This window comes from Dasypus novemcinctus, chromosome 10, assembly GCF_030445035.2.
Source record: "Dasypus novemcinctus isolate mDasNov1 chromosome 10, mDasNov1.1.hap2, whole genome shotgun sequence".
NCBI lineage: Eukaryota > Metazoa > Chordata > Mammalia > Cingulata > Dasypodidae > Dasypus > Dasypus novemcinctus.
Window position 1 is genome coordinate 95,578,352 of NC_080682.1, and position 24,165 is coordinate 95,602,516.

General features: G+C 34.4%; 1 pseudogene; it reads left to right on the top strand.

The window, feature by feature from the left end:
• Nucleotides 1-1,047: 1,047 nt before the first annotated feature.
• LOC101445020 (armadillo repeat-containing protein 10 pseudogene) lies at nucleotides 1,048-16,791 on the top strand (annotated as a pseudogene).
• The last annotated feature ends 7,374 nt before the right edge of the window (nucleotides 16,792-24,165 follow it).

Consider the following 24,165-nt stretch of genomic DNA (forward strand, 5'->3'; position numbering starts at 1 on the left):
CTGAATAATTACCCTTTATAAAAACCAATTTCTGGTATTTTGCATCAGCATTCCTTTGGCTGACTAATACATATACCTTAGCCAAAGAGACTCCTAGAGTTGACATGAGCAACAACATTTTTAACATCACTAAAAGAGTCATACAAAATAAATCAAAATATTTGTTTTTCTTTTTTAAAATCCCAGAATACTGAGTTCATTATTTTACTTTAGTTTTCAAGAAAAATACCATTTGGATAGAAAGCATACAGAGTCAGACAATTCAGATGGTCAAATGTCATCGGAATTGCTACAGAATCCCTCATCATTATGGAGAGAACATAGGATTTAAATGTTTTTAAACTTTATGAGCCTAGAAAATAGAACTTTAATCATTAAGTTAAAAAACTTTGTAAGACATGTTTCTTAGATCTTGAAAGTAAATAGGATGCAATTAATTAGGCTCCAAGGCATACAACAGAAAGGATGAATGTTAAAGTAGGATTTTCTGAAAAGTGGGGATCAATGATGTAAGAATGAATAACAATCTCCAGAATGTTGCTGAAATGGACAAGGAAAAGACAGGTAAAATTAAGATTTTCTCCTAATTTCTTGCTCTTCTATAACCTTGGTAATCAAGTAGGATATGTTTTCTGTAATGAACTATTAAGGCCTTTATGCCAACTGAAACATTTCAATACACTGCATGATAGTTATAGTGATTAGGATTAAATAATTATTTTTAGTAGTGTAATGTAAAGTAACTATCAAGAAAACTGCTGCACAGAGAATATGGATTATATTTTTGGATAAGTTACTTCACACAGAAACTTCCTAGTCATTTGGCCATTAAAAAGATAACTTGGTATCAAACCACTCATTCTAAGATAGGTAATATGAAATTTTGTTCTTATATTATCCACCTACAGAAAGAACTTAATTCAGAGTATTTTGAAAACTTAACATTTTAAGGAACCTCTCCCATATCTTCTGGGTGCTCACCCCAGAAACAATGGGGTTCACCATGGGTGAGACCAGAACATAGATGTTGGCCACACATATGTCAACATGCGGAGCTACATGGTGCCCAAACGTGTGGGTAAGTAAAGAGAAAAATGCTGATGTATAGGACACTAAGATGACAGAGACAAGAGTGTCACAAGTGCCCAAGGTCTTAAGTCAAGCATCTTTGGATGGCAGGTGGAAGACAGCATGGAGTATAAAGACATAGGAAGAAATGATCAATATGAAGTCTACCCCACCAGTAAGGAAGGCAACAACTAAGCTGTAGGCTTTGTGGATTCTTGTCTCTGTACAAGCAATCTTGATGAGTGCCATGAACTGTCACAGTATGTGTGGGAAATAATGGTTCGGCAGTAGGGAAGTCAACATAGTAGGAAGGGGTGAGGACTGAGAAGTGCAGTACTCCAGAGTACAATGGCTAGACCTATTCCTCCAATTATTGTGTGTGTCAGAATAGCTGAATGTTTTAATGTGTTACAAAAGGCTACATAACAGTCATATGCCATGGCTAGGAAGCAACCAGACTCCATGGTGGAGCAAGAGTGAATCAGGAAAACTTGAGTGAGTCAGGCTTCAACACGAATCTCTCTGTCATAGAACTAGAAGTTTTGGCATAGCTGTAGTGCTTACAATAAGGTCTGCCGCAGACAGCATGCAGAGGAAAATGTACATTGGCTGATGGAGACTAGGGTCTGTCTTGGTGATAAACAAAAGGGAGCAGTTTCCCAATAGGGCCAGAAGTAGACCCCACAAAAGGGGATGGAGCTCCAGAAGTGGGCAGCCTCCAACCAAGAATGCCAATGAGATTGAAGGCTAATGGGTGGATATCAGTCTTACTGTATGCTGACATAAAAAGTATTAGATGGCTTATATAGGTCTTCATGGATTTTTCTGTAAAAAAACAAATAAATTAAAAATTTTTATAGCTTTCAGTCTCTTACCATTTAATCTCAAAGACAGGGAATGGTAAGACTTAGGTACTTTCAATGTCTGTATATATTTAGATGAATATAATTTCATCTGGCAGTGTGCCAGGTATTATTTTAGCATCATACTGCCTGCAAAATGGCATTACCTAAATAAATATATAGAGGGCCTCTTTAATGAGAAACATAACAAGTATTTCTTTCTCCTTATTTCAATGTATTTAGCTGTTTGTATCTCATCCATGAACAGTATTGATTTAATAACTTTTACCAAATTTTACCATCGATATTTTTTTCATTTATCTGTATATGCAGTTTTCAATTAAATGATCTTTAGGTGCTAAACAACAGCAAGTATCTAAGTACCAATTCTATAGTTAAATATCAGAAATCCTCAAATCTCCATAGGAGAAGAATTCTTCAGTTGAAATCTGAAGAATTCATTAGAGTCATGGGCTTAGAGTACTTAGAAATAATGCAGTTATAACAAAGGAAATGCAGTGAGACAAGAGGGATGGTAAGAGGTTTTGACTAGAGACTAGGATCTTAATTTTTCAGATTTTACTCAAGGTAGTTTAGAGACATCCCAAGTTATATCATGTAGCCTTGGGAATGTAATATCAAAATTTGGGAGAATGTGTAGACTGTTGGGCCATGATCAGAAGGAAGCTCACTCTCCTCAACATGGTATTCATTCAGGATGAGGAGCAAGTTAGAGTTAGCTTATTGACAGTGTAACAGTACCTGAAGCATGTAATACACTTTTCATGACGCTCCATCAGCAACAGAATTTATGCACACACTTGACTTTATCAGTCAAGAATTTCAGCAATTGGGTTAGTACCCATACTGTGAAATTCTTTCATCTCCTGAAATGTATCTAATTAAGCAGGCACCTTTACGGCTTGCTCTTGATTAAGTTCACTCTATAGGTAGTATATTGCATCCATTGTTTAGTTTATGTTTTTTCCTGTGCTAAGCAGGCTTTCCTGGCGTTAACTGGTCTCTAATACCTTTCCTTATACTGAAAATTTCCCATTAACCTGATTCTATTTCTTTAGATAGTTGAAGCAACTTTTGAAAGTCATATTGTTACCTCAACAGGTATATTGAGACATATTTCTCAATAAAAGAAATATTTCTTTTTTTAATTGACATGGAAAGAGGGGCCTTTTAAATTGAAAAATGTAGTTTACAAAAGAATATGTAAAGAATTATCCCATTTAATTAAATTCTAATTACATCTCTATATCTATCTAACCATTTATCTAAGATATTGACAATAGTATTGTCTGAGTGGTAGGATTATCATATTTACTATTATCTCTTTTTTCTTCTTTTTTATTTATAGAAGACATATTTTTTCTTTTTTTCTTTTTTCTTTGGGAAACCTTACTGACTGTGCTCCTGAGAAACTCTCTTTACCCTACCCACTGTTATGGATATTTGTAGCTTGTGAACTCTTTGTGATAGGAAAAGTGACCTTTAAATCAATGCCCAAAGAAGTTATTATGTCAATATCTGGTTACATTTATGCAATACTCCTTTGCTTCATAAGCTGTCTTCTAAGTTTCATACTGAATTTTTCTGTTTATTATGTGTGTTTGACCCCCTAGAGATGGAAAGTATCTTTTGGGTATGGGTAAACCTGGATATGCTTGTCAAGAAAGCTTTGGGAAGTTTAGTGAATGGCATTTGTGAATCAAGGCAAAGCAAGATTTCAGGGAATCCATTATATTGAACTATTATGTTTTAATGCAATAGCAATATTTCTAAATGCTTACAATTGGTCAATTGCTTGTTTGGATCATTTAATATTTTAACACCTTTAGATTTTATTTCTACTTTAACATGAGAATAGTTTAACTGATATAAAGGTGAATAATTGGTAAGTGGTAGACCTGCTTTAAGCCCAGAAACTGGTTTCAGAGACCAGATACCATTTTTTTTCAGGTAGGCAGTTTTTACCCCAACTTCTTTTAAGTATATAGAAATATAGTATGAGAGAAGATTTATATATGGAAAAATAATGCAGAATACAATGATCCCATATATCCCACCTGTCATTAATACCTTCGATTAGTGTGGTATGTTAGTTACAATTGATAAAGAATATTATTATCATTGTACTATTAACCAAAATCCATAGTTTATGTTTCGCTGTCTCTTGCAATCCTGATTTTTCCTTTATTTTTATTTTAGTAAATATATGCAAAGTAAATTTTTCCTTTAAACCACATTCAAATATATAATTCAGTGCTCAATTATATTCACAATGTTGTGCTAACATCACCACTATCCATTACCACGACCTTTTCATTACCCCAAATAGAATTACCGTTTAAGACTTAACTCCCTATTCCCTGCCCAGGACTTGGCCCTTGGGAACCTGTACTCTAGTTTCCACAGTGTACCTTCATAATTGTGATAATAAATTGCCTTAAAGATCTGTCAGTCTATTTGCATGCTTGCATGTAAGCGAAAATGTGATGGTTAGGCTAGTGTGTCAACCCAGCCAGGTAATTGTGCCCAGTTGTTTCGTCAAGCAAGCACTGGGCTAATCGTAATACAAGGACATTTATGGACTTTAGTCACCAGTTAGTGTACTACATACATAACTGATTACATCTACATCAATCAGGGAGATTGCCCTAAGCAATGAGTGACACTGTATCAAATCATTTGAATGCCTTAAAAGCGCATTTAATCAATGCTGATTTCAGTATTCTGAGATAATTTCCCATCTCGTCTTTGGACAGCCAATGTTCCCTGGGAAACTTATCAAAGACTTTCATTAGACCTTCATCGGAGCCCTGGTTCACAGCCTGCCTGCAGAATCCCAACATGTGCATTCCCATAGTCATGTGAGAGACACTTATAAAATCACCTACTGTGAACAGATATCTCCTGTTGATTCTATTTCGCTAGAGAACTTTGACTAATATGGAGGATGAGTATTATTCTGTAGGAAACATTAAAAATACCATCAGAATTGGTATGATTATGCATACTAATGATATATATATACATTATCATTAAATCTCTGCCTAAATATACATTGCCTATAGGTACTGCTCCAAATCTAAGCCTTTTTCTTTTTAATTAAATCTCCAATTAACTTGCTTTCAAAGATAAGCCTTACTGGAAAAGTCACATCACCACTCTTAATCTTACCTTGTCTACGGTGGTACTTATGTGTATTGGGCTAATGTATCTCTCTTTTTTCCTAAAAGGAACCCTTTTATGCTTTATCTATATTTTTGCTTCCATCATAATACTTTTTCTCTCATATTCTCTCACCTTTGCACTTTCCATTTATTCATCCCTTTAGAAAACAGATTTTATATTTTAGTCAACTTAAATATATTTCCCAATAGAAGAAGAATGGATTATGTGGAGAGAAAAAAACATATGAGGAAGTAAGTAGAAATTAAAATAAGATCTCTGTTTCACTTGAAATCAGGAAATTAAAAATTAAGACTAAAATGATAATATAAACCATGCATTATATTTTAACTAACAGAATATTGATATTGGTGATGAGTGGTACTGAGGGTTTGAGTCACCTGGCACTCTTATGTACAATTGCTTTCTTTTAAAGGAAAATCAAATGACAGTCATTATTATTAAAAATAATATTTTTGGCATAGCAATTTAACTACTTGCCACCCTAGGAAATAATCATAACATGGACACACATTTAGCAATACTCTGTAAAATTGCCTGTGATAGAAGTAAAATTAAAGCATTCAAATATATATCAATAACAAAATGGTTAAATTGTGATATATTAATATTATAGAGTACTCAGCATCAGTTAAATATGTAAAGTATATCTCTTCATATATTACATAAACCAATAGAAATCTTCCTAGTTAAAAATATGAAGCATAAAATAGATTTTTAAATTTATATTAAACTTATACACAAAATTGAATATATGCATATATATTCAATATAAACTCATACATCTTAATAAGTTTTTAATCACATAAAACAATCTAAGAAATATACATACAATGTAAGAGGACTCTAAATTGGGTGATGGATAGAGAGTCATGTAAATATAGCATAATTTAGATTTATTATGATTTCAATTTTTTAAACAATACCAGTGTATTCAATGTATTCCTGTGTGACCTGTATACTATAAGGTAATTGTAAAATAATGCAGTTAAAATAATATTGACCAGAAAATATCCATAACAAGAAATTACCAATGGGATATCATGAAAATTATTAAAGAAATATTCTAACTGCTTGGAATACCTTCTCCCATATCTCCCTTTGCACTGAGAACTGTTAAGCCCTTCAATACCTTCAGCCAGTGTCCTTGGCTCTTTATTCTTCACTGGAAAAAACTTCAGTAAATTTTGGTTGGAATTGAAGCCTACTCACCCATCAGCCTCTCTGCGATTATTTTTCTAGCTACTTTGAACCTTCATTCACACCTCTTCTTGGTGTCCTTATGGTATGTGCACATACCTGGCTTCCCTACCTTGTCACATTTTATTGAAGATTTTGCATATCTTTCTCTTGTATATAGTGAACTCTACTAGTCAAATACCATGTATTTTCATTCTTGCACTTGTTTCATAAGTGAATGGAAAAAAAGAAGAGAAGAAAAGATATGGAATGTTATTACTTTACTGGTAAATAATTTGAGTATGAATGTAATGACAACCAGTGGCATTCTTATAGATTTTACTGTCTTCAATAACCTTCCAATATTGCAGTACATTAACATTAATATTAAGTGTTCTAGATATACACAGATATACATGGGAATCACTCATCATTTTATTCCTTTTTTGACTACAGAATAGAGAAAAAGAGGGAATGGAAGGATAGAAATTGATATTTGATTTTTGGGGAGGAAGAATATAAATGTCCCATATAATCTTCTGGCTATGACACGAATCCCTGTCCTTCTGTTTATAAAAATAATAAATAAATAAATTAATTAATTAAACATGAATTGAGTATCTGTTAGGTTCTGTGTTACATGTATTATCCATTTACTCCTTAAAAGACTTTTTTGGTAGGTAATCACTGTTACAACAAAGTTAAGAAAATAATCTCAGATTCGTTAATTAATGTGCTTAAATCTATTCTATGAATTCATGGAGTTGGAATTTGAATGAAAATCTAATTCCAAAGTCTGTAGTCTTCATAATAACCCATGGGACATGTATACAATACACTGGAGGGTTTTGTAAAGACAGAATGATACGATGTGGTTTTTTAAACATTTAAATCATTTTATTGATGGTGATACAAGATACAAATAACTAAATTAAACTGTCACTGGGTGGGAAGTTCCTTAAGTGATAATCCTTCCCTGACACCAAGGCCCTCTTCACTGAGGATAAATCTCTTACTATGTCCTGTCCCTCCTCTCTCATCACACCCTCATGAGGGAGCTAAGGCATTGGTGCCCACACCCACACTAGCCTGTGGCTGAGTGCTCCCTTGAACAGAGCCCTCACTCACTCCAAGGAGGCTGGGAATGCCAGGTGGGGAGAAACTGATATTAGAAGGTCTAAGTCAGGACTGTGGTACAGAGAGGAATGAAAGCAGGGCAACACTTGGAAGATTCATTGGAGCAGTATGAAACCTTGCTCAAAGAAGTTTTAAGGTTTGCCCAAAATGTAGGGTTAATACATCAACCTTCCCAGACTTCCTGCCATCAGTCATTCTTTGATATTTTTAGATGAGCGGGGAAGCTCCTGCACATCCTTCTCCAGGAAAGCTACAGTCTAGTCCAAGTCCATAACAGAAAGAGATGCCTGCTGCTCAGGGCCACAAAGCCAGAGAGCTCAGCTTTTCCTGGAAACAGTTCACAATCCTGCTTTTCTGAGCCTGTCAGCTCTAACTAGAAAGCTGGAAAACTTCTGTCTGACCATTATCCGCTCAGCCCATGAAGAAATGAGAGTGACTGGATACTGCCTTACCTCACTGGGGAAATAAGAAGAGCACCCACTTGGCCTGAGGAAAACTGTGCTTCTCATGACTCACAGTTTTCCTAAATGAGCTCAGCTGCAGATCTGTTTCCAGATATCTGTGGTTCCCATGGGTGTGTGGTGGACGTGACCTCCCCATGGTGTTAGGGAAAGAGGACACTGGGAGTAAGATTTGAGTGGCGAATTCAGCTTCTAAGTCCTTGGAACTGACTTTTCAATACAAGAATTCAAGAAAGGGGTGAGGGGAGGGAAGGAGCGGTGGGGGGGGGGGGGCAGAAAGTCTTCCTAACTCTCTGGATCCTGCCTCTCAGCAGGAATGCTTATGTTCCAGAATGCTGGTTCTTAAAAATATCATATATATATATGGAACAAGGGAAGATAAATGTTTTCTAGTTATTTTGTTTTATATAATACCTTTTTATATATAATAGAGATATGCAGAGAAAATTAATAGCATTCGTAATGCAAATTGCTATTTGGTTTAATTTTATTTTATAATTTTCCTTTTCAACTGATTTTGAATATTCGATTATATTAGATTGTACATTTTTATATCAAAATCCTTATTTTTAGTTCATGATATATGCATTGTTCCCTTAATAATTCATTAGAATATGTTTAACAGAAAACTTACTTAGTTATATAAAAAAAATCACAATAAGATTTAAATAAGAACTTTATTACCTCTAAATGTTAATGTGGAAAATTTGACACCTTTCAACATATAGTCCTAAGTTACCTAGGTTATTTGCTTAGTTTAACATTTACAGCAGTTTTCTTTGAGATCTCTTAAAAGATTTTAAATAATTTTTCAATAAATCTGCGATTTTGTTAAATGTAGAACTTGGAATTCATAATTTTATCATTATACTCTATATATTTCTTAAGTATGAATCTTGTATCAATTATGCATATATGTGTGTCTAAAATCATGACTTCTTTTTAGCAGGTACTGGAGATTGAACCCAAGATCTTGTGCATGGGATGCAGGCATTCAACTACTGAGTTACATCTGCTCCCCAGTGAGAGTTGGATTTTTTATTTGTTTGCTTTTTAGGAGGTATGAGGGCTCGAACCTAGTACCTCATAGATGGGAAGCAGGTGCTCAACAACTTGAGCTATATTTGCTGCCATACTTTTATTAAATTTAATTTTAACTGCTCTGAAAACTCTTCATATTTACATCTGTGATTCTACCATCTGTCTCCTTGTTTGATCTACAATGAACACAACAATCTATGGCATAAGAACCAAGAGAATCTGAAAATGATTCCTCCAAGTGTTATCTTCTTCTAAATTCTGAAACAGTCAACTCTTTCCTTAACAAGTTCCATTCCCTTATGGAAAAATGGCATCAACCCTCTCTCTAGAAACAAAGAACACCACATCTTACATTTGTAATATATGAAGTTATTAATTAGCATTGATGCAATTATTTTCTCCTCAGACAACTTGCTTAGGAGACGGCTAACCTGGGTGATTTTTTCTTAATATATTTTCCTTATACAACAGAACCTTCACTATCATCTGATTACTTTTACTGATTTGTTTGCTCCCAAAAGACAATCTCCTTGCTCAGACTTATCAAAGTTATTAGAGTTATTATTGACACGTTAACTTTGACTTTGACAAAATAACATGAGTTTGAAGGTCTCATTTAACAGGATTGTCTATATTTCATGTAAAATAAGATAAAAAGATTTTTAAATCTGTAAGCTTGGAAATTAGGATGGGGCTAGGAAATATCTTTTGAAAAGATCAGGATATTCAGGATATAGCTTCTAGAGTTCTTCCAGAGATACTGTGTGTATGTTTTTGTCATATTGTTATTTTATTAAGTTTAGCTACAATCCTATTATACTATATAAAGAAATTTATTCCCACAAACACTTGCCCAGAGGATTTAATTATATCCAAAATTGTCCCACCCATCTTTCCTTTTTCTGTTTTCTCAATGTGGTTCAATTTAATGCTTTGAAATGTCTATAGACTCCAACTTTTTGATATGTGTTACAAAACAAAGACCTATTCTCTATTAAATATTTTCTTATTATTCATATTTCTAACTGCTTTTCATTGTGATATTATTACTTCCTTTCCTTTTGTGAGATTCAAGTACCTAGATTTGTATAGAATATAATAGATAAATAATTATGAGTGCATTAATATAAGAATTATATTTTGGGTCTTGGTCATCATAATTATTATATTAATCTCTTCTGAAACTAGAATACCTATCACAATGTAGAGTTATGAGCATCATGTCATTTTTTCCTACAATTTTTCAAATATCTCCTTCTGAGACAAATTAAGATTTCTTTGGATTGTCTGGTGTCCAGCATGGCTTGACTGCATTCTACAGGCTGCCTTATGAGTCCAAACTTTCTCCTTCAAAGGAAACTATTAGCTCATTGTTCATATTTCTTAGTGTTTGAATTTATTTCATTGTCTTCCATTTCACATTGAATTGAATAGGAGGGTATATACTTATATTCCCTCCTATTCTGATATTGATGAGTGCCATAAAATTGCTGACTCTCAAACCAGATTGCTCAGGTTTGAATTCTCATATCATTACTTAGAAGCTGTGTTAACCTAATCATTATTAAACCTCTCTGTGCCTCTCTTTCCTCAACTGTAAAATGGGGATATTAAAGTAGCTATTTCATAAAATAATTTTGACACCATTATGTTTTACTACATGTAATATGGTTCCAGTGGAATGGGTTTCTCAGGAGCTTGAAAAATTCAAGTCTGGAATTAAGGAAAATTATCCAGAAGCAATGCTTAAATTATTATCCAGAAGGGAAAACTAGAAATAGTTTAATGATATAGAGACTTATTTTCACTAATTCTGATGATAAATTATGATTTGCTGATGAAGATAAAAAAGAGAATACAGATTCAAGAAAGAGGAAATAAAAAATTGATTCATGGGTTCTCAGAATCATTATCATGATTGTGCTGATAATGTGTACAGGTTTGTTTAAGAAAAAAGGGATTACTTTATCTCATGGTCCATGTTTCCTAGGTAAAATACTAAGAATTTTAGCAAATAGTAAAGTATCTTCAATTATTCTAAATCACTTGTAATATATAAACTCAAGTAGTCAGGAAGCCAGGCTACCAATCACCCAATTGTTCAGCCAGCTGCTTAATTGAAAAATATCCATTCAGCAAATGTATCCTGGAGGCCTATTAATGCCCAGACATGATTACAGATGCTGAAAACATAGTGAAAAACAAGTCTGATATGAAGAAGATAGGCCCCATCCTTCATATAATATATACTAGTGGTGAGGGTGGCAATTTGGATATTTAAAGAAAACATATTTAGAATTTTTTACATTTTACATTTTACATTTTCAAAACATAATTTGAAAAATAGTTGGTGCTCTGAGAAAACAGGATGTGATATGGGGCTACTGTAGATATAATTAACTTATGGTTTCTGAGGAGAGATCTAAAATATAATGGAAATAGATTTTGAAAGCTGTGGGGAAAAAACAATCCATGTGAAAGAGTGATTAAGTAAAAGGTCCTGGAGATGGACGAGAGCTCATATTGTTCAAAGTCAGAAAGAAAAGAAACAGATCAGGAACAATGGAAGAATTGAAAACACACATTTGGTGAAGACTACTCAAACCACAAATATTAAGCATATTTATAAGACTCATAGGATTGCCTGGCTTTGTTGAGGGCAACTGATGCATTGAAGGAAGACAGTGACATTCAACAATGATTAACCACTGATTTAAGATAGACTTGGATATCAGAGGATGTCCTTGCCAAAAGAAATAGTCTCTCATCTAACACATTTAAAAACAGAAAAAGTTCAGGAGTAGTGGAGCTTCATACAAGGTGAAATTCTCAAACTAACCAAGTCTTCTATGCTAAGTTCAGGGCCAGGTTTGGGAATGCCCCTGAGATTTGGAATAGAAAAATCTCAGTTGACCCACTTGAAATTTTTGAAAACCCAGCTTAAAACACAAAATAAAACAATAATGACAATAACAATGAGAAAAATGAATTAAAAATTTGACAATTTCTGGTATATCTCTTCAGATACTAGAGATAACATCTTCTACACCGAGATAAAATCTCCAAACCACATATTGTGTATAAAAAAAAAAAAGACTGCAAGTTTTGAATTGAGTACAAAGTAAGAAAGGGCTATGAAGTAAGTGTTTGCTGAAAGACACATAGTGCAACATTTTGGACCATATGACCTGTCAGTCCATTTATTATTGTAATAATAATGATGGGAAAATACACCATTTGGAATTTATTCCAAACTCTATTAAGAGAATCACAATGTAGATATCTATATTTACATTCCATTTAACAAAAAACAAAAAACCCTGGTTCTTGTTATTTTACCTGGTACTGGTTCATACAGAGGTACAGAGCATTTGACCATGGCACAAAAAGAGACTGAGTGGCCAGAACTCCCTGTCATTACCTAAATTCTGCCTGGTTGACAAAGTCATAGCTTCAGGTGGGAACAGCACCATTCATTATAGGATAGAAACAATAAATCTTGGATTAGCCACAAACAGGATCAGAAACCACATGGAAGCACCACAAGGCAGTATCCTTGGCTTCCACAATATACATATACCATCGCCTTTCCCTTAATCCACACCTATGGCTCTATGATAGTTTCTTATGACCAGCTGAAGTAAAAGGAATAAGATCATTTTGGTTCATGGGTGAGTAAGCTTGGTATATCAGTGCCACTTATAAATGGATTGCCTCTACACTGCGTTAATACTCAAGGTTGTCCTTGATAACTGTGAAGGGGAAGGTACCCAATACATATTGCTCTAAGGGTATACCTGCTCATGCATTTTGTGTTGAAAGTGGAGTGGCCCAAGGAAAGAAAAAAAATATGTATTCCTAAGTATTTGTTAGCTGTGAATGGTTGGTTGGTGAGGAGACTGGATGCAGAAATTATGAACCATCAGTAGGAGCAGATCTGAGGAAGAGACTTGCACTAGGATTTAAAGAAGTGGAAAAAAGTGTAAATACATTTAATTTATGATTAACCCCCTCCCCCAGAGAGCATCTGCCATGGAAGAAGCATAAAACTGAATAAGAAGTTTGACTTGGTCATTTGATGGAAGCCATCTTCTGCCACTGACCATTCCCAGTGCTGGGTCAAAGTCAGGAAGCCAACATGGGGGTATAAGTGGAAGTTTTGATTGGATGCAATTGCATGTGCTTCTATACACCAAGCCTTCTATTAATTCCTGCCAGCAACAGAGCTGGTATGATTTCATCCACTGATTAGAAGAATCTTAGTGCCAACTTAATTACATTGGACCCCAAACACTCTGGAAGGATAAGACGTCCATCCTAATTGGAAATATTCACTCAATTTTCTTTGTAGGATTACCTTCACTGCTTGGAGGGCCTCAGTCAGCACAACTATCTGAAGGTCTACAAAGTACTTGATCTACATAAACAGACTCTTGCAAAGTGTCACATGAGACCAAGGAAACAACTTTACAGCAATGAATCTGTGGCAGTGGGCACATGGTATCCACTAGTCGTTTATGTAGCACATGACTCAGACAACATAGGGCATAATAAAGTAATGGAGCAATCTTGTCAGATGCTCCAGTAACAGTAAGCTTACCTAGCCTCCAGATCTTGGTTTCAAGAAAACCCACTGAGAAAGTTCCCAGTGGATTAACCTGGAAAAAAATGAGCATGAAATTAAAAAGGAAAAGAATTACTATTGGATTATAACACAAAATATAAACATATTCCATGAATCCATACTGCCATAAATAAATTACTGACTGTGTGAGTGAATAAACAAATAAAAAGGAATAGCCATTCCTCACATGCAGAAGAATTCAAAGTTATTTATGTTGCAATTTTCTTTAAAGAGATGGAGCACAACACTCCACTCCTTAAATTGAATTATGCATTGACTTCCTTTGAGGACTGTATTATGAAAAGTGGGTAAAGAGTATCTTTCTCAGTGGAAATACTGGGCAAACACTACTGCAGCCAGCTGATCAAGGTTAATTTCAATAGTGAATTCATGTTGATAGTATAAATTCTTGATATGATGTGATAAGAATGACATTCTATCTTTGTGGTCTTCCTCTCAAAAACTCATAAATACTAAGATGTCATTTTAAAACTGTGAATAAAAAATTCTTGTTGCACAAGTCATTGTGTGGTATTTACTTTAATAGCCTAGCAGACTAATGCACAACTCAAGAGGAATAGGGCACATTAGAGAGTAATCTAAGACTGCTTTCTAACAAGAAAATAACACTTTCACACGCAAGTACTTATTCCACACTGAGTTGTGGGGGTCATTAGACAAGGCGGTGTTGAGGGGGAATAAGAGTGCTTGTAATAAAACCTCAGCCTAGAGTTTGAATTTGAATGGCCTAAGAATTAACATACAAAATGAAATTGTGTTAATAAGTGGAAGTAGTGAAAAGTTAATGGTGGACACAAAGATTGTTAGAGGAATCTGCTACACCTTAAAGCAGGCTAATTTAACATTTACTTGAAAACTGAGATTCTTCAATCTAAAATGTATTTAATCTCTCTCTATGTGTGTGTGTGTGTATATATATATATATAAAGTACATGTGTTTATGTACAATTGTGGATATGAATATCTGAGTGTGCTAATATTAACTTTGGATCACAGTTTTTATTTAACATTATATTTGATTTAGTCTTTTCACCAGAAACTTTAAATGAACAGTTTTAATTCTTACAATATAAACTATTATGTTGATGTTCCATGATTTGATTATTCAGTTCAGAGATATATTTAATCATTGTACAAGCACATTATGTAATATTGTCCAGATACTATATTATGGTACAAAAATAATGCAGATACGGTTTGTTCTATTTGGGCTACAGTATAGATGGGAATCATTTTTATAGAATATATTCCTAGATGTTAAATCCTTAAGTCAAAGGGTAGGATAGAGGTTGCTAATTGTCTTTCTTAACATTGGTTACCCACACTTCTTTGGTAAAAAAACCTTGAAGTTTTTTGTTGGTCAGGTGGCAACTTTAAATACTGGCAATGCTTCCTGGACATCGATTCAAAAAATATGCTCCTGTGACTAATTCTAGCCAGTGATATGTAAACAGAAATGTTAGTGGTGACTTCTCCATCATGTCCTTATTATGCCGCTGCTTCCACGTCGTCCTTCCTGCATGTTGATGTATACCTGATTGTAGTAACTTATGTTGCTATAATATTATAAAGCAAAAGACAGCAGGTGGCAAAGAAGGAAAGTAAAAGGATTCAGGTTCCTGATCATCACATGGGGCCCTGTATTGTTTACTTTTGTCTTCCTGTTTTTGGTTTTGTTTCACAATTTCTAATTTCTGTATTTTGTAAACTAATAATTTGGTTTTGCTTGTTTACTTGATTGGGTGGTTTTTAGCTAATATAAAGAATTCAGACATTCTTAAAATCAATTGGTGCATTACATCAAGTTATCTTCCAGAAATATTGTACAAATCGGTCTCAAATCAGGTAGTATGTAAGTGAGGCAATATGACCAATACCCACATAATTGTAAGGATTATTCTTTTTAAAAGGATTTGTCTTTGCTTACCAAAATATTTTATCTCATTAAAGCTTTAATTGAAATTTGCAAAGTGGAGATACTTAATATTTTCATATTTTATGAATGATGTGTAGTTGATTTTCTTGAAATTTTCAGGCCATGTCACATTCTTCATTTATCTTTTGAATCAAAATATTATTAGCAGTTTCAAGGAGTCATTTTAATTTAAACATAATTTCTTTTCCTAACATTGTTGTTTCAAATATTTTCCCAATGTATTTATATTTATTTTGGTTAGAGTATTCTAGCCATATATATTTCTTGTATATTTTACTTATAGTTTTCCTTTAGGTACTTTACTCTGCCTCATGTATTAATCATCTAAACATGAAACATACTTTTTAGATTTATTTACCAATCCAACATTATAAAATTTCTAAATTACTATTTTCTACAATTATTTTAATTATTTCCTTCTACCAATTCATCATAGATAACTTGCTCTCTTGCTAACATATAAGATCTAGAAAATGTGGGCAATCTATTTTCGTATCCAACTTTCAAAATCCTTAAAGCACTCAAGGCCTGAATGCTGAACAACTTCACAAACTCCTTTACATGCTTGAGTCAACTGAGGACCCACTAATTATTGAAAGAGTATTGGTCACTGGGTAACAGTGCAGCCTCTCCAGGTAACCAAGCCATTAATCATGAATTGGGGAAAAAAAAATTCATGAATTGGGTGGTATTCCTGTTGCTGGAATCACGATGAACAGTCCCAACCACAGTATTAAAAAGAAAGCTTTAAATGCACTGAATAACCTGAGTGTGTGTGTTGACGTCAGAGCACAATAAAGATATATATAAATCAAGCATATGAGGAAGGCTTCTCTAATCCACTGAACTATGCTGTGCAGCTGGCAGGTCTGAGACTTACCAATGACTACCAGCACGTGCTTAACAGTTAGTTACCTTACAGTTCTTTTATACCTGATACTTACAGGAAATGGAAGAACCAAAGTTCAATTCTGGAAACTACTTTTGAATTTGTCTGAAAATCCAGCCATGACAGAAGGGCTTTTCAGTGCCCAAGAAGTATCATTCCTCTCTGTTTATGACAGTCATATAGTAAGGGAGATTCTGCTTTCCAGCACTTACATTATTTTAGAATATAGACAACTGCCTCAAAGTGGATGGCTGTTTAGCTTTGTAGCTTACTTTTTCAAAAGTTTCACTGTTTTTCCTATTCATGGAGAAAAATGTGCTCAGAAAACGAGAGCTTTAGTTACTCAATATGATGCAAATGTGTAGGAAAAAGTTGTAATAAAATGCTGATCGGTCATATTTCCAAAGGATAACATAGTCTGGAAATAACATGTTTAATATTTTTTTAATTTTCCATCTTCCTTATAAAGAGATTCTTTCCACTACTAAGTTTATACAGTAAATACTATTTATTTTGGGCCTTTTTATTCATACCAAATGAATATGAGAACTTATAATAAATACACTTTTTTAAAATTTTTGTGTCTAGGTTGAGATATTGTTATTTTTCCTATGTAAAGTGACAGTGAACTTTTTTATTAAAAAGTTATCTGTATTAGTCAGCCAAAGGGGTGCTTATGCAAAATACCAGAAATTGGTTGCTTTTTATAGAGGGCATTTATTTGGGGTAGGAGCTTACAGACACCAAACCATAAAGCATAAGTTACTTCCCTCACCAAATTTCTATTTTCACGTGTTGGAGCAAGATGGCTGCCAGTATCTGTGAGTGTTCAGGCTTCCTGGGTTCCTCTGGGCTCAGCTCCTGTTTTCTCCACAAGGTCAACTGTAGACTGGAGGCTCTCTAGGATTTGCCTCTCTCCACAAGGTCAGCTGTAGAATATCAGGTGAATGGCTCTGTCTCTTTCCCTGGGGTTCCAGCTTAAGGTTTCAGCATTAGACTTCATCATCAAACTCTAACATCAAAGCTCCAAAATTAAGAAATCCCCCAACTCTCTCCTTTGCCATGCCTTTTATCTGTGAGTCCCCACCCACCAAGGTGCAAGGACTCAATGCCCTAATGATGTGGTCCAATTAAAAACTTAATCCTAACTCAATCAGGCCCAAGTACAGATGAGATTACAAACATAATCCAATATATATTTTTGGAATTCATAACCATATCAATCTGCTATACTACCCTTCTGCCACTTAAAGTGATTTGCAGTTACCTGTTTGAGAAGGCATTAGCATGTGACTAACTTGTTTTAGAGCTGACATTGGAATGGCACTGTATTAGTCAGTGTTCTCTAGAGAAACAGAACCAACAAGAGATATCTGCAAATATTGTGAGATGTTATAAAAATGTCTCATGCAACCATGAGGATTTGAATCCAAATTCAGTAGGTCAGGCTGCAAGCCAGAAGCATCTCTTGAAGAGTGATATTCTGAAGTAGAGGTGGGAATTCATTTTTCTGACAGATGAAATCAACACTTCTCCTTTTAAGTCTTTCAACTGACTGGATGAGACTTCTCTCATGTCTGTAGTCACCCATTGCTAAAATGATTGTGGGTTTAATTACCCATAGATACAATCATTTACTACTGATTAAGTCCATGAAATGTCCTCACAATAACAATTAGGCCAGTGATTGCTTGATCAAATAACCAGGCACCATTCCCTGGCCAAGTTGACCCATGAGCCTAACTATCACAGGTACTGCTGTTTAAGTACCAATGAGATTCTAAACTTGGAATTAACACTGCCAGCCTGGTCACACTGCTTTCACAGATCTATTTGAATCCTTGAAATAAATTCTAATAACATTAGTCAATGAAAATTCAAATGCAAACTTTTGTTTTTTATTTGTTTTTTTTAGGAGGTACAAGGGATTGGAACCTGGACCTCACACATGGAAAGAAGGCACTCAAACCACTGAGCTATACCCACTCCCCAAAATGTAAACTTTAAAAGAAAGTGTTTGCTATTGCTCAACCATCCCCATTCCAATTACCATATGTGAAGATATGCCTGAAATACTGGATCCAACAAATTGCCCATCCACAGGCAATTAGTTAATTCAATTATCCAGTCTTTGAAAAGAATGAAGCCAATATGAATGTGCTGATGTGGAAAGACATCCATGAAATTGGTTTTTAATTTTTTTTTAATTGAGAGGTTGTGAGTTAACAAAACAATCCAGCAAACTATACAGTATTCCCAGACATTGCCCTACCACCAACACCTTACATAATTGTGACACATTTGTTACAAATGATGAATGAACATCATCGTATTGCTGCTATCTATAGGCCATGGTTTCTATTTCGTGTATTTTCCCCACAAACCATCCTATTATTAATACTATGTATTAGTATGGTATATTTGTTACATTTCATAAATATTTCATATTTATACCATTAGCCATAGTCTGTCATTCACTTCAGGTTCACTGTAAATTATGCTCCCCTGCCTTGTACAATCCTTCAAAAGTGTACACTCAGTGGCTCTCAATTTCATCACAGAGATGTGCTGTCATCAGTTGAGTCAATTTCAGAGAGTTTTCATTACTTCAAAAGGAAAAATCCCATATCCCCTAATATCCCCCCCATTATTGACCAAAATGGGGTTTTTTACAAACACTTATATTGTAGAAGAATATGTACAGCATGCTTTCTTTATGGTTTTTTAGATGAAAAATATTTATGCTTATATATGTGTATAAACAGTTCTAGAATGATATACAAACTCTGGGAAAGGTTCTGGGAAGTGGTGAAATGACTTTTCTAGGGAGTCCTCCTCACTGTTTAGATTTTTACCATAAGCATACATTTTAAAACATTTTTTTAAAAAACAGAATAAATCACAAAAAAGGTTTAGTTACTACTTTCAGCATCAACATGTTGGTCTGAAAAGAGAATACATTTTGTAATGGAAGATTAACAAAGGGTGCGGCAGCATAGTAAGCACTTAGCAAAATACGACTTTGTTTATTCTTACTCTTCATCATTTTCTGGAAGCCATGTTCCTTGGAAATGGGGTTATTAATCCTTAGAGCAAGGTAACATAATGTATGTTAAGTCTTTAATCAGTAAAGACATTAGTAAGCCCCACAAAAACGAAGATAGTATTACCATTATGGAAAGTAACAGTCAGAGGGTTGGCCTAATTCTCTCCAAGATGCCTGGAAGAACTCAAGTATATGAGACTTCACAATCAGGAACCATGCATAATTTTAATCTTGCCCACAAGCCAACTTGGAGTTATTTGTTGGGCCTGATGTGATCTCACGTAACATGTTCATCCTGGGCAGTGACTCTCACAAGTGTCTAGAACTTTTAAGTGTGTGTGTTGATGGAAGTATAAAAGGATATATTTCCTTTCTGAGATATTTTTCTAATTCAATTTAATACAGCATTAATCAAGACAGAGATCTTGTCTATTTTATATGCATTGCTCTATTCTCACTGTTTCTAATGTGTCTTGTGAAGAGGTGGAGCTAAAAAATTTGTTGAATAAATCTAACATTCAACTTAATGATTTAGTTTATCTTGCACTTGAAGATGTTTCAGTCAAATCTGTAGAGAATTTTTCTCATCTGAAAAGAGACATATGAGAGAGTTTCAACATAAAAAAAATTCAGAAACAGTTTTAAACATAGTTGGTCTAGAATAAGAATAGAATTGGATTAATTGTGGCTGTCTTGGTTTAGAAACTGAATTGTTAACAGAGAAGTTTTATTAAATTATTGACTTTGAATGATTAGCGATGAGGCACAAAAATTTAGAATTAGGTATTATCATGTTTTAATTGTAACTCTTTTATCCTTCCCCAGGTTTTTTAAAAAATCATATGCATGCAAAATTAACAGATAAATATATATTCGCTTGGTCCAAATATCTCTTGTTTTCTTGTTTGGTAAATATATTTTCTAGTGGACACAGGTCTCAAAATGAATAGCTGGCCAAATAAAATCCTAATTAGTGTCTATAGTTTGACATGTTCTTGAAAATTCCTAGAATGCAGGTATGTATCTCACAGGTTTGGATGCAGTAGACAACTGGATTGAGCACAAGAGGCACCAACAAGTTGACAGAGCCTGTGCTGACCTGAACAACAGGTGGGGCATGTGTCCCAAAGTGGTTAATGATGGACACACCCAACAGGGGGATATAGACCAGCAGCTTAGCACAGATGTGGTAAACACATGTGTTGGGGGCCTTGACTCCTTTCTCCTGGGAGGCAATTCCCAGCACTGTGGTCAGGATCTTTACATAGGAGAGCAGATGGGCACAGAATCAACCCCAAATGTAATGATAATGACAGCAAGTCCTAAGAAGCTGTTAATATGGTCAGAGAAGGAGAGCTTAATAATATCTGGGTATTGGCAGTAGGAATGGGAAATCATATTGACTTCACAAAATTTGAGTTGTTTAATGAGTATAGGGGCTGGGATAAGAAAAATGATTGCCCACTATGTTAGTTTGCCAAAGGTTGCCTATGCAAAATACCGTTATCATGGGAATTTTACTGGGGTTAAGTCTTAACGGTTCTGAGGCTGTGAATGCTTTCTCACCAAAGGTTGGCTATTAGTAGTCCTGCCACATGGTGATGCAAGATGACAGGTCTTCCAGTGTCTCTCTACTTTCTCCTGGAGCTTAGCTGTGTGTGATCATGCTTCTTTCTCCCTGGGCCTCAACTACTTGAGCCTCTCTGGGCTTCTCTGAATTTCTGTAGTTGTAGGTAGACCTGGAGTCCTCTCACATGGCTGGGTCAAAATGGCAGATCCCCCTTTTCTAGGTGTCTCTCTCTTTGTGTGTTCTCAGTTTATTTAAGGTCCAGCAAGAGGGCAGAAACCTAACCTGGGGAACATTACACTGACTTAGTCCAATCAAAAGCCCTAAAACAATCTAATCAAGTGATCTAATCAAAGACCCCCTAACTGAATTAAATCAAGCAAAACCCCCCAGTCCCACATCCCATGGGAATGGATTAGTTCAAGAAAAATTGTTTTCTAGGATTCCCAAAATTCAAACTGGCACATAATACAAACCTCACAGAAATTTTCACAATGAAGGTACTGTTAAGATGGAAATGTATCTGAGAAGATTGGAAATGGCTACATAATAGTGAAAAAACCAAAGAAAGATACATGACTCCATCATGGAGAAGATGTGGAAAAAGTACATCTTTGGGCAGGGCATATATCAAAGTCTATTTCATGAGAATTGAACCAGAAAAGCTTAAGAATTGTAGGTAAGGTGGTAACACAGGGGCCCAGGTCACTGACAGCCAGCATGGAAGGAAAAAAATACATGTGTTCATGAAGTGATTTTTTCCAACCAGATCACTGTAAACATGGTGTTGTTGCCCAGAAGGCAGAGAATAGCATGGATATCTGTGGATGATAAACCTCCAAGCTAGAGATAACAGAAAGCAAATGTTGGGAATTACTGCTCTTGAAAATTCTCTTAATAGATGTATTCAGTTATTAGGTCTTTATCCTTTAAAGGCAAAGAATCAATTGTTATATTATTATCACATTCACAAATCATATCATCTTGATTTTCACTAATTCTTCTCTCTACCTTATCCTGATAACTTGGTAAACAATAAGCATATCCTATGAAAGTAAAGAATCACTTCTGAACATGTCATTGTTTCTAGAAATCACAAAATTTTCAGTATTGGAATTCTTCTTAATATACCAATATCTGGCATAATAGACATATATTTTGTTATGCTTTTAAAGTGCTGACAAGCAAACACTATTTGACTTATTCTTTTTCATATTTGCATTAATTATGGGGTAAAGTAAGCTTTTGTAGAAGTCAACTAGTATAAGAACCAAAAATGAATATCAGTAAAATTTATGTATAGAGAAGGAATAACACACTAAATGGTTTAAAAAAAAAACACAAAAAAACAAAAAAACTAAGCCTACACTTTCAAAATATTATTTTTTAAGATTTTAAATTAAAATAAATATTTATAAAATATAGAAGACATGATTGTAGTGAAATACTTTGAGAAGAAAAATAGAATAAACTAGCCACAATAATATTTTATTATATATTTTTCAAATATTTTATGTGTGAATATATGTGTAACATTTTATTCTTCTTAAAATATGGTTGCATTCCAAGTCACTAAATTTGATTTAAATACTCTATGATGGTCATTATATGATTATACATTAAATAACCTTTTATTTATGGATAGAGGACTATAAGGGGAATACAACAAGAAATAACAATATCTCCTTGGGAAAAATCACTTTAGGTGAGGACTATACATATAAATTATGGTAAACAATGATAGTTTGGAAGTTATAGAGTAATTAAAATTGAGGAATAATTTTGTCTGAAATATATATTATTTTGACTTGCAAGCTTTGTTTATAGACTGAAATCTATCTCTTTCTTTTCAGAATTCTACACTACCTTGCCAAGGTTTTCTTTTTGCTTTATTGTGTGTGTGTTTATCACACTTACTGACCAACCTTAATCTCATGTGAATTCAAATATCCATATTCTTTATATGTGCCTACAAACATGCACACTATTGCACAAAATTCTCATGACCTGGTAAATTTACCAAATTCAGTATTCACTGCAGTACCTATACATGTTTTGTTCTTTTCAGCATAATTTCTTATTCTGTGCATATGAAAAAAAATTGTTAGCTCTTCTTAAACTCTCACCCTGCCTCCTTCTCCTCTTTATGACTTTTGATTATTTTATTGCCAGCATCACATGTGACAGAGGAAAAGAAATGAACTACAATTTTGCTCCATGAAGTAACACTTCACTAAATATTTTTTTTTCTTTCCTTCAGGTGAATAAATGGCTAAATGCACTGTAGCAGTTTGATATTGTTTAGGAATTCCAAAAATAGATATTGGATTGTGTTTGTGAACTGGTCTGTCCCTCTGGGCATATTATATCAGATTGGATTGAGAGATTTCACTTTTACTTGATTAAATAAAGATTAAGGCTTTGATTGGGCCACATCAGCAGGAGAGTAGAACGTTGAGTCCCAGCCCACAAAGGGGCAGAGGAACCACATTGTAGAAAAGGGAGGTCAGATTTTTGAGCTGGAGCCTGGAAAGTGAACACAAGGAAGAGAGAAGACAGATCATCCCAGAGATAATCAAGCCTTGGGGAGAGAGGCAAAGCCTAAAGAGCCTGATAGTCTATAGCTGACCTTGTGCATAGACCAAAGCAGCTGAGCACAGGGAAAAACGAGCTCTGGGAGAGAGATGAGACTTATCAAAGCACTACAGGTGATATTGGAAGAAAATGAGACCACAGAGCCTTAAGAGTAAGAAGAAGGCTAAATGTCAGCAGCCGTCTTGCAACAACAGATGGCAACAAATTTTGGTGAGGGAAGTAACTTACGCTTTATCACCTGGTAACTGTAAGCTTCTACCCCAAATAAATGCCCCTTATAAAAGCTAAAAGATTTCTGGTATTTTGCATCAGTACCCCTTTGACTGACTAATACATGTACAGTCCTAATCATAATTAAAATTTGTATCTTGACAGGATAAATAAAAAATTCATCTCTATGGCTAAAAATGCAAATTAGCTATCAACATTTTGAAATTAAAAAGTCTTATGTTACTGAACTGCCCTTCCAATTGTACAGCATATTATAATGCATGGATGTTGAAAAACAATAGAATATTATAATGTTTGGATGTTGATAAACAATAGGATAAAAAA